Here is a 12941-nt window from a genome sequence, read left to right on the forward strand (position 1 = left end):
CTGTCCACGTGCCAGCCACTACACTAGATTCCTTATGTGATTCGTATGTTATATCATCCTCACTGCACCCACTGAGGAAAGGAGAACTACCCCCACTTTACAGACAAAGAAGGTGAGTCTCAGAGAGGCTAAGTGACTTGCCCCAGGGTCATACCATGGTGGGGCTGGTCTCCAAGCCAGGCTCCCTGGCTCTGAAATCCCTGTTTCCAGTCATTCCACTGCCCCGTTGCTCCCTCCCTAGAGCTGGAGCCCCATTGTCATTCTCTCATGGGCCCCCTCACATCCTATGCCAGGGAGGTGTCTTTGTGCTCATGTACATAAGATAAAAGTGAGGCACAGAGAGGGCAAGTGACTTGCCCAAGGTCACACAGCCACATGTGATGCCAACTCAAGTCTGCCCAATTCCAAAGCCTGTGCCTTAGACCAGCGCTGTCCAAGAGAACTCTCTATGGTGATGGAATTGTCTATATCTGCAATGTCCACTACAATATTATTCAACAAAAGTGGCTATTGAGCCCTTGAAATGCATAGTGTAACTGAGGAACTGAATTTTTATTTTATTTACTTTTACTCAATTTTAATTTTAATTTATACAACCATCTGTGGCTAGTGGCTATTATACCGGACAGTGCAACTCAAACTCCTAATTGTTAAAAAAAAAAAAACAAATCCCCCAGCATCCATATGTGTACATTACTGACTCTGTGGTAGTTCTGGGGTCCTTGCCCTGGTCTATCCAAGGGTCCAGATTTGCTCAGAAGCCCCTTATATGGAACCAGCTCCTTTCCCACCTGAGGCATCCTGCCCTACCACCTCCCTCCTCCCATTTCCCTCCACTGTAAAGGAGAGGTTAGTCATTTCCTGCCTGGGTGGTGATGGAGGGAGCTGGTTCCTGCAGCTCCTAGTCTATCGGGGTCTCAGAGATGACACTGTAGCCACCACTTGGCCACCAGCTAGAGTCCAGCTGTCCTCTGGTCAAGGCTGCAGCAATACCCCTTGCCCTTTGGAATAGCTGAGAATCATTATGACGTTCCTCCCCCACTAAAAATAAACTGTGCAAATTTTCTCAAAGAGATCTCCTGACCACCCCTGTTATAAATTCAGTCCCCTGGTTGAATCTGCCCGTAGCACTGTTCTGCTTTATAATACTTAGCACATTGTGTCATTAAATATTTATTGGTGTGATTATTTAACATTTATCTCATCTATTAGACTGTCAGCTCCGCAGTAGCCAGACCTGTATCTGCTACACAGTATGTGCTCAATAAGTGTTTGTTGAATGAATGAACGAATGAATCAGAGGCTAAAACCACACCACTAGGAAAACTCAAAGGCTCAGAAATGAAAGAATCGATTGAGTCCCAAACACTCCCCCAAGTTGGAGTTTAACAGGAATAACCTGACTCACACACCTCTCATTCTCTCTGTGTGTCAGAAAAACAGGGTGGGGCATTCTGAGGCCCCTTCCCTAACCCGACATGGAGGGTAAATGATCATCTGGCTGCAGCAGAATAGCCCAATCTCGTCAGCAACTATGGTAGAGATTACCCTCAGAGACCCACACTCTCCTCCCTCCATAATAACGGAATCCTCAATTTTAACTGGGCACACGATGCCCAAGGGGAAAGAAAAACTACACTGGCAGTAAAATGTGAGAAGTGTTATGTGTGACTTGCAGAACATGTCCTTAAGGTGAGGGAGCATCCTTTCCTATTGGCAGGAATGGGAACGTGATGGCTGGAACCAAGCAGACATATTGGATCATGAGGCGACCGTCTCATGTGGAGAACAGGTGGCAAGTGAGGGGTGTGCTGAACCCAGCTTGTGCCAGCTCGCGAGAGCTCACTGTGTACATCTCTTCCTAACTCCACATTCAATGATGACACATTGGTAGCCTGAAATCAATTGTGGTAGTGGTATTTACACCGAGGAAATTGGAAAATACTACAAATTGGAATTTTTTTTTTTCAGAGAGCTGATTTACCAACACACCACTGAAAAATGGATGCCTGGAGATTCTGTGAAGCCATCCAGCTAGCCCTGTCTTAAATACCTCTGGAATTCCTATTACATGAAAGAAGAAACAAACGTCTATTTGCTGAAGCCACTCTTGTTTTAGTTCTATTGTTCCTTACAACCCAGTTGACTCCTAATGGATATATCTAACCCTGAAATTTAAGCCGTAAAGTCAAAGATTTAAATGCCACTTGGCAAAACAAAGGTTGAATGGCCAGGAGGGAGCCTGTGACCACATACAGTCTTGAATGAATTGGGCCACAGTGAAAGCGTGAGTAACAAGGAAAATAATATGCCAACATCCCACGGTGGGGGCCGGGGGGTAGGGATGCAGCTATCAGAAACATGAAAGAACTGAGAATCCCACAGCTGTTCTGCTTATTCTGTGACTATGTAGACATCACATGTTTTGTATCCAGATAAAAGAAAAACCGGAACTTTCCTTCTCTGCGCAGGCATTCTCTCCCTCCCAGGCAGCCATATCTGCCATGATGTGCTCACTGACCACAGGCAGAAGCAAAGAAGGAAGAATAGTCCTGACGTGGGGTGGAAGGAGAGGGCAGAGAGAAAGCTGAACTGTCTTCAGATTAGGGGAGACTCAGGGAGGAGAGGATGCTGATGAGATAAGATGATCTCCAAGATGTGTCCCAAACTCAAAGCGCATCCTCTCAACCTACCTGGTCCTCTCCCAGGTATTCCCCCATCTCAATGGAATATAAGCTTGGTAAGGACCCAAAATCACAGAGGCTTAAACAAGATAGAAGTTGGTTTCTCTCTTATGTAACAGTCTCAGTGGAAGCAGTCCAGGAACGGTACAGAGGTTGCGCTTGGTGAGGTCATCTAGGGACCCAGGCTTCTTTACCCTGTGGTCTTGCCATCCTTAGAGCGTTACGTGATCAAGATGGTGCACCACCAAGTCCCCATTCCAGCCGGCAGGGAGTGGCAATGATGGAGACAATCTCACTGCCTTCCTTGGAAGGCATGACCCAGAAGTTTCTCACGTCACTTCTGCTCATTCCAGCAGTCAGAACTTGGTCATGTGACCCCACGAGGCCCTGCATGCTTTATTACCTGCTCACATCTCTAGTCTCACCTTGCTCCATGCTCCCCCTCTCCAGCTGCACTGACTTTAGTCAGGGTTGGCTAACTGCTGTAAAAAATATCTCCAAAATTTCAGTGGTTTGACCCAGTAAAAGTGTATTACTCACTCATGTCCTAGTCCAGTGCAGGTCACTGGGGAGACTCCTCCCCATGCAGTCGTTCAAGGACCCACGCTCCCTCTAGCCTGTGTCTTGGCCCTGCTCTGGGTCATGTGACCACAGTAATATGAGAGATTCTGAGAAATGTAATCTCACTGAGTTCCTAGAAATAAGAGGAAATGCGTTTAGGGAACAGCTAGCCAGTCTCCCTCACTCTTTTGTACTTAATGCAGTTCTCTCCTGCCCCAGGTCATTTGCACATGCTGTTTCCTCTGCCTGGAATACTTTACTCTCCTCTCGTTACCCAGTTAATTCCTAGTCATTTAAAAATCCCAACTCAGTCACCACCTGCCTGAATTTCACGCCCCCCCCACCCTAGCTGCACACACCCAGGAAACCTCTCCTCAATAGCCATCAAAAGTTGCCAATGTAGGGACTTCCCTGGTGGCCCAGTGGTTAAGACTCTGTCCTTCCACTGCAGGGGGTGCAGGTTTGATCCCTGGTCAGGGAACTAAGATCCCGCATGCCATGCAGTGCGGCCAAAAAAAAAAAAAATTGCCAATTTATAAGTATTTGGGTGATATTTTGACAGTATGTCTGCCCAATCAAGATTGAGTCCCGGGCTTCCCTGGTGGCAGAGTGGTTAAGAATCCGCCTGCCAATGCAGGGGACACGGGTTCGAGCCCTGGTCCGGGAAAATCCCACATGCCGCGGAGCGACTAAGCCCGTGCGCCACAACTACTGAGCCTGCGCTATAGAGCCCGCGAGCCACAACTAGGCCCGCGCGCCTAGAGCCCGCGCTCCACCAGTGAGAAGCCTGCGCACCGCAAGGAAGAGATGCCCTCGCTCACCGCAACTAAAGACCACGCGCAGCAACAAAGACCCAACGCAGCCGAAAATAAATAAATGAATAAAATAAATAAATTTATTAAAAAAAAAAAAAAGGTCTCATTTCCTTCCGTGGGTAGTGAGAGGACTTCGGGAACTGGAAGGGGAGAATGCAGGGGAACAACCATTGTGAGGCACCAGTACATCCCGAATGGATGTGAGGCTCGGGGGGCTGGTGGGAGGTGAGAGGGAGGACCTGCCTGCTCTGGTAGCTCTTGGGGGAGGACGGGAAGGTGGTTGTTATTTGGGGGTTTCTTTGCCGGCTTTTTCCTGCCTAGCCTCAGAGTATAGAAGATGAAAGCTCTGCCCTCTCCAACCCCAACACCCCATCCTCTGTCCCACACCGCAACGAGGGCAGGACAACAGGGCTTGTAATCGCTGTTTTCCACGTGAGGAACATGAGATTTTTCTGCCACGAGGTCCTCGCCCGGCATAAAACTCGATGACTCTCTGCTGCCCATGGCAGTCGTTCCTAACCAGGGTGCACGGCGAGGTAATACAGGGTGGTCTCCCAAGCCCCAGGACGCCAGTAATAACAGCTGCTATTTGTCGGGCAGCAAAATAAATAACCTTTCTAGCCATATAACTTATTTCTAAATAACCTATTTAACCATCACCACAGGTTTTTATGATCCCCTATTTTCCAGATGAGAAAAAGGAGGCAAGAGAATCAATATAGGTTGCTTAGCATCACCAGCTAAGCACACCTCCCCCTCCCCCTCCCCCTCCCCCTCCCCTCCCCCTCCCCCTCCCCTCCCCCTCCCCCTCCCCCTCCCCTCCCCCTCCCCCTCCCCTCCCCCTCCCCCTCCCCTCCCCCTCCCCCTCCCCTCCCCCTCCCCCTCCCCTCCCCTCCCCCTCCCCCTCCCCTCCCCTCCCCTCCCCCTCCCCCCCTCCCCTCCCCCTCCCCCCCTCCCCTCCCCCTCCCCCCCTCCCCTCCCCCCCGCCTTTCTCCCCGCCCCATTCTGCCTTCTGCCCACTCTCCCTCCCTGCCTCCCTCCCTCCCTCCCTCCCTCTCTCCCTCTCTTTCTCTCCCCACCCTCCCAGCCAGCCTCCAGGTTCCTACATCAAATCCTTTGGGACAAAACTTCACATCTGAAATTTTATTTTTTATTTTTGGCTGCATTGGGCCTTCGTTGCTGCACGCGGGCTTTCTCTAGTTGCGGCGAGCGGGGGCTACTCTTCGTTGTGGTGCACGGGCTTTTCATCGCGGTGGCTTCTCTTGCGGAGCATGGGCTTCCGTAGTTGCGGCACGCAGGCCCTAGAGCGCAGGCTCAGTAGCTGTGGCGCCCGGGCTTAGTTGCTCCGCGCCATGTGGGATCCTCCCAGCCCAGGGATCGAACCCACGTCCCCTGCATTGGCAGGCGGATTCTTAACCACTGCGCCACCAGGGAAGTCCCCACATCTGAAAATTTAAAAGCTTCAGTTCACTACCGTGTGCGTCCATGGGTAGGTAACACTGGCTGGCAAGAGTAGGAGATGACAATTTGTCAATATCCTCCAAAACCACAAGTGCACATGCCCTCTGACCCAGCAAATCAGCTTCTAGGAACCTATGGAACTGATACAGTCACACGCATGGGAAATGGCGTGGACACGGTTACTCCGGGCAGGATAGTCTGCAAATGCAAAGAGTTGGAAACACCCGAAAGGCCCATCTATTGAGGACAGGTTCAAAGTTATGGCGTGTTCATGCAATGGAACGCTGTACAGCTGTGAATGAATGAACAAATGAACCAATGAATGAATAAATGAATGAGGCAGCTTGCTATGTCCTTGTGTAGAAAGACATAAAAGTAGGTAAAAAGCATGAGGAGGCAGAACAATGCTACTATTTATTTTTTTCTATGTGGGAGGGAAGACTAAGGAAATATATTCATATTTGCTTGATTATACAAGCTTCCAGGTGATTCTTTTGGGTGCGGAAGTTGGAAAACCATGGCATCCGTGGGATGAACTCCAAGGAACTACAACAGACCCATTGAAGATATCCATTCACTTATTTCTTTTTATTTTTTTATACAGCAGGTTCTTATTAGTTATCTATTTTATACATATTAGCGTATATATGTCAATCCCCGTCTCCCAATTCATCCCACCACCCCCCCACGCTTTCCCCCCTTGGTGTCCATATGTCTGTTCTCTGCATCTGTGTCTCAATTTCTGCCCTACAAACTGGTTCTTCTGTACCATTTTTCTAGTTTCCACATATATGCGTTAATATACGATATTTGTTTTTCTCTTTCTGACTTACTTCACTTTGTATGACAGTTTCTAGATCCATCCACGTCTCTACAAATGACCTAATTTCATTCCTTTTTATGGCTGAGTAATATTCCATTGTATACATGTACCACATCTTCTTTATCCATTCATCTGTCAATGGGCATTTAGGTTGCTTCCATGTCCTGGCTGTTGTAAATAGTGCTGCAATGAACACTGGGGTGCACGTGTCTTTTTGAATTATGGTTTTCTCTGGGTATATGCCCAGGAGTGGGATTGCTGGGTCATATGGTAATTCTATTTTTAGTTTTTTAAGGAACCTCCATATTGTTCTCCATAGTGGCTGTATCAATTTACATTCCCACCAACAGTGCAAGAGGGTTCCCTTTTCTCCACACCCTCTCCAGCATTTGTTGTTTGTAGATTTTCTGATGATGCCCATTCTAACTGGTGTGAGGTGATACCTCATTGTAGTTTTGATTTGCATTTCTCTAATAATTAGTGATGTTGAGCATCTTTTCATGTGCTTCTTGGCCATCTGTATGTCTTCTTTGGAGAAATGTCTATTTAGGTCTTCTGCCCATTTTTGGATTGGGTTGTTTGTTTTTTTAATATTGAGCTGCATGAGCTGTTTATACATTTTGGAGATTAATCCTTTGTCCGTTGGTTCGTTTGCAAATATTTTCTCCCATTCTGAGGGTTGTCTTTTCATCTTTTTTGTAGTTTCCTTTGCTTTGCAAAAGCTTTTAAGTTTCATGAGGTCCCATTTGTTTATTTTTGTTTTTATTTCCATTACTCTAGAAGGTGGATCAAAAAAGATCTTGCTGTGATTTATGTCAAAGAGTACTCTTCCTGTTTTCCTCTAAGAGTTGTATAGTGTCTGGTCATACACTTAGGTCTCTAATCCATTTTGAGTTTATTTTTGTGTATGGTGTTAGGGAGTGTTCTCATTTCATTCTTTTACAGGTAGCTGTCCAGTTCACCCAGCACCACTTATTGAAGAGGTCGTCTTTTCTCCATTGTATATCCTTGCCTCCTTTGTCATAGATTAGTTGACCATAGGTGCGTGGGTTTATCTCTAGGCTTTCTATCCTGTCCCATTGATCTACATTTCTGTTTTTGTGCCAGTACCATATTGTCTTCATTACTGTAGCTTTGTAGTATAGTCTGAAGTCCAGGAGCCTGATTCCTCCAGCTCCGTTTTTTTCCCTCAAGACCGCTTGGCTATTCGGGATCTTTTGTGTCTCCATACAAATTTTAAGATTTTTTTGTTCTAGTTCTGTAAAAAATGCCATTGGTAATTTGATAGGGATTGCATTGAATCTGTAGATTGCTTTGGGTAGTATAGTCATTTTTACAATATTGATTCTTCCAATCCAAGAACATGGTCTATTTCTCCATCTGTTTGTATCATCTTTAATTTCTTTCATCAGTGTCTTATAGTTTTCTGCATACAGGTCTTTTGTCTCCCTAGGTAGGTTTATTCCTAGGTATTTCATTCTTTTTGTTGCAATGGTAAATGGGAGTGTTTCCTTAATTTCTATTTCATATTTTTCATCATTACTGTATAGGAATGCAAGAGATTTCTGTGCATTAATTTTGTATCCTGCAACTTTACCAAATTCATTGATTAGCTCTAGTAGTTTTCTGGTGGCATCTTTAGGACTCTCTATGTGTAGTATCATGTCATCTGCAAACAGTGACAGTTTTACTTCTTCTTTTCCAATTTGTATTCCTTTTATTTCTTTTTTTCTCTGATTGCCGTGGCTAGGACTTCCAAAACTATGTTGAATAATAGTGGTGAGAGTGGACATCCTTGTCTTGTTCCTGATCTTAGAGGAAATGCTTTCAGTTTTTCACCTTTGAGAATGATGTTTGCTGTGGGTTTGTTGTATATGGCCTTTATTGTGTTGAGGTAGGTTCCCTCTATGCCCACTTCCTGGAGAGTTTTTGTCATAAATGCGTGTTGAATTTTGTCAAAAGCTTTTTCTGCATCTATTGAGATGATCATATGCTTTTTCTTCTTCAATTTGTTAATATGGTGTATCACATTGATGGATTTGCATATATTGAAGAATCCTTGCATCCCTGGGATAAATCCCACTTGATCATGGTGTATGATCCGTTTAATGTGTTGTTGGATTCTGTTTGCTAGTATTTTGTTAAGGATTTTTGCATCTATATTCATCAGTGATATTGGTCTGTAATTTTGTTTTTTTGTAGTATCTTTGTCTGGTTTTGGTATCAGGGTGATGGTGGCCTCATAGAATGAGTTTGGGAGTGTTCCTTCCTCTGCAATTTTTTGGAAGAGTTTGAGAAGGATGGGTGTTAGCTCTTCTCTAAATGTTTGATAGAATTCACCTGTGAAGCCATCTGGTCCTGGACTTTTGTTTGTTGGAAGATTTTAAATCACAGTTTCAATTTCATTACTTGTGATTGGTCTGTTCATATTTTCTATTTCTTCCTGGTTCAGTCTTGGAAGGTTATACCTTTCTAAGAATCTGTCCATTTCTTCCAGGTTGTCCATTTTATTGGCACAGAGTTGCTTGTAGTAGTCTCTTAGGATGCTTTGTGTTTCTGCGGTGTCTGTTGTAACTTCTCCTTTTTCATTTCTAATTTTACTGATTTGAGTCCTCTCCCTCTTTTTCTTGATGAGTCTGGCTAATAGTTTATCAATTTTGTTTATCTTCTCAAAGAACCAGCTTTTAGTTTTATTGATCTTTGCTATTGTTTTCTTTGTTTCTATTTCATTTATTTCTGCTCTGATCTTTATGATTTCTTTCCTTCTACTAACTTTGGGTTTTGTTTGCTCTTCTTTCTCTAGTTCTTTTAGGTGTAAGGTTAGATTGTTTATTTGAGATGTTTGTTGTTTCTTGAGGTAGGATTGTATTGCTATAAACTTCCCTCTTAGAACTGCTTTTGCTGCATCCCATAGGCTTTGGATCATTGTGTTTTCATTGTCATTTGTTTCTAGGTATTTTTTGATTTCCTCTTTGATTTCTTCAGTGATCTCTTGGTTATTTAGTAACGTATTGTTTAGCCTCTATGTGTTTTGTGTTTTTTACGTTTTTTTCCCCTGTAATTGATCTCTAATCTCATAGCATTGTGGTCAGAAAAGATGCTTGATAAGATTTCAATTTTCTTAAATTTACTGAGGCTTGATTTGTGCTGCAAGATGTGATCAATCCTGGAGAACGTTCCATGCGCACTTGAGAAGAAAGTGTAATCTGCTGTTTTTGGATGGAATGTCCTATAAATATCAATTAAATCTATCTGGCCTATTGTGTCATTTAAAGCTTGTGTTTCCTTATTAATTTTCTGTTTGGATGATCTGTCCGTTGGTGTAAGTGAGGCGTTAAAGTCCCCCTCTATTATTGTGTTACTGTCGATTTCCTCTTTTAGAGCTGTTAGCAGTTGCCTTATGTATTGAGGTGCTCCTATGTTGGGTGCATATATATTTATAATTGTTCTATCTTCTTCTTGGATTGATCCCTTGATCATCATGTAGTGTCCTTCCTTGTCTCTTGTAACATTCTTTATTTTAAAGTCTATTTTATCTGATACGAGTATTGCTACTCCAGCTTTCTTTTGATTTCCATTTGCATGGAATATCTTTTTCCATCCCCTCACTTTCAGTCTGTATGTGTCCCTAGGTCTGAAGTGGGACTCTTGTAGACAGCATATATATGGGTCTTGTTTTTGTATCTATTCAGCGAGCCTGTGTCTTTTGGTTGGAGCATTTAATCCATTCACGTTTAAGGTAATTATCGATATGTATGTTCCTATTACCATTTTCATAATTGTTTTGGGTTTGTTTTTATAGGTCTTTTTCTTCTCTTGTGTTTCCCACTTAGAGAAGTTCCTTAGCATTTGTTGTAGAGCTGGTTTGGTGGTGCTGAATTCTCTTAGCTTTTACTTGTCTGTAAAGCTTTTAATTTCTCCATCGAATCTGAATGAGATCCTTGCCAGGTAGAGTACTCTTGGTTGTAGGTTCTTCCCTTTCATCACTTTAAATATGTCATGCCACTCCCTTCTGGCTTGTAGAGTTTCTGCTGAGAAATCAGCTGTTAACCTTATGGGAGTTCCCTTGTATGTTATTTGTCATTTTTCCCTTGCTGCTTTCAATAATTTTTCTTTGTCTTTAATTTTTACCAGTTTGATTACTATGTGTCTCAGCGTGTTTCTCCTTGGGTTTAGCCTGTATGGGACTCTCTGTGCTTCCTGGACTTGGGTGGCTATTTCCTTTCCCATGTTAGGGAAGTTTTCAACTATAATCTCTTCAAATATTTTCTCTGGTCCTTTCTCTCTCTCTTCTCCTTCTGGGACCCCTATAATGTGAATGTTGTTGCATTTAATGTTGTCCCAGAGGTCTCTTAGGCTGTCTTCATTTCTTTTCATTCTTTTTTCTTTCTTCTGTTCCACAGCAGTGAATTCCACCATTCTGTCTTCCAGGTCACTTATCCGTTCTTCTGCCTCAGTTATTCTGCTATTGATTCCTTCTAGTGTAGTTTTCATTTCAGTTATTGTATTGTTCATCTCTGTTTGTTTGTTCTTTAATTCTTCTAGGTCTTTGTTAAACATTTCTTGCATCTTCTCGATCTTTGCCTCCATTCTTTTTCCGAGGTCCTGGATCATCTTCACTATCATTATTCTCAATTCTTTTTCTGGAAGGTTGCCTATCTCCACTTCATTTAGTTGTTTTTCTGGGGTTTTATCTTGTTCCTTCATCTGGTACATAGCCCTCTGCCTTTTCATCTTGTCTATCTTTCTGTGAATGTGGTTTTTGTTCCACAGGCTGAAGGATTGTAGTTCTTCTTGCTTCTGCTGTCTGCCCTCTCCATTCACTTATTTATTCTTTCAATAGATAATTTGGCACTTGAGTACAGAAAAATGTCTAGAACTGGTCCGAACCCTCAAGGAATTTAGAGTCTTGACAGGAAGACACAAAGAAGCAAGTCTGAAACCAAATTTGCTTTTCCTTCCAAACCTGCTGCTCCAGCCATTGTCCCCATTTCAGTCAAAAGCACTTCCTCCTTCCCTCAGGCCAGGACCGTGGGGTCCTCGGTGGGAAAGAGAGGTTTCTTTCATGCCCCACAGCCAATCTGTCAGCAAATCCCCGGGTCTCTACCTTCAAATTACATTTAAATCCAACCGCTTCATCTCACCTCCTCTTCCACCACCCAGCAATGATCCTCCATCACCTCCCACCTGGACCATTGCAGTCACTTCCCCACTGGCTTCAACCTGCCACCCACTACAGCCTGTTCCCCACAGGGCAGCCAGAGGGATCCTGTTAAAACACAAGTCTGGGGACTTCCCTCGTGGTGCAGTGGTTAAGAATCTGCCTGCCAATGCAGGGGACGCGGGTTCCAGCCCAGTCCGGGAAGATAAAACACAAGTGTGATCACATCAGCTCAAAACCCTCCAAGGTCTTCCCACCTCCGTAAAATATCAACATCTTACCATGGCCCACTAAGTCTAATAACATCTGACCTCTTCCTACCTCTCTGAACTGTTCCTCATACTTCCCATTACTCTTCCTACTCCAGCCACACCGGGCCCTTTGTCAAGTCAGCAAGCAGGTTTGTGCCTCAGGGCCTTTGCACTTGCTTCTTCCTGTGCCTGAAATACTTTATCCCCAGGCAATCATGGAGCTGACTTCATTTAGGTTTCAACACCCCATCTCAGAGATGATTTTTCTATCAGTCAGCTTTCACTGGATTTTGCTGCAATAACAAACAACCCCCAAATCTTGATGATTTGCTCATCAATTTCTCACTCATGTTACACATTGACAGCAGGTCAGCTGTGGCTCTTCTTCACACATCTTCTTTGTCCTGGCACCATGGCTGAAGGAGCAACCCCATCTGGGACAGGCAGTTATGGGAACCAAAGAAGAAGAACAGTGGATGAGTCAGGCCATAACTTTAAAACATCTGCTCAGAACTGGCTTGTGTTGTCCCCTCCAAATGCAAGTCAATTGGTGACACCTAGTTCACAGGCTTGTACCTGCTGAAAGAAACACTAAAGCTGTGAGGGTTTTTTGGTTTGTTTGTTTGTTTCTGCCTTGGGAAGGAGGGACACACAGGGGAAGCTGGAGGGAGGAGAGTCAAAAGTGTTGGGCAGCCACAGAGGAGGAATATTGAAGAACTTCTTCCTTGTCTCCTTACCGTGTCTTATTTTTCTTCATAGCTTTTACCATCCCCTGGTATATATAGTACCTGTCTACTTTTTTATTATCTTTCTCTTCCCAACTCCCATCCAGCATGGTACCTCCAGGAAGACAGGAACTTTGTCTCTTGCTCACTACTGTATCTTCAGCACTTAGGACAGGGCCGAGCACATAGTAGGTGTTCAATAAATATGTATTCATTGAATGGATACAAAGAGCAAAGGGCCATGGTGGCAGAGCCCAGGGAGCTGTGGGAACCAGAGGAGGGTGGTTTCAGTGAGACCCCAGACCACCCCTCAGGGCTCAGAGGTGGAAAGGAGCCAGCAGAGGGGCTGTCAGGGAAACCAGACAACTCCTTAACTCAACCCACCCATTCCAGCTGGCACCCATCTCCCTCCATCACGTCCTCACCCAGCCTCATCCAGACCTGCAACAAGACTTTCTAT

The sequence above is a fragment of the Eubalaena glacialis genome, chromosome 18 (assembly GCF_028564815.1).
Source record: "Eubalaena glacialis isolate mEubGla1 chromosome 18, mEubGla1.1.hap2.+ XY, whole genome shotgun sequence".
In the NCBI taxonomy this organism is placed as follows: Eukaryota; Metazoa; Chordata; class Mammalia; order Artiodactyla; family Balaenidae; genus Eubalaena; species Eubalaena glacialis.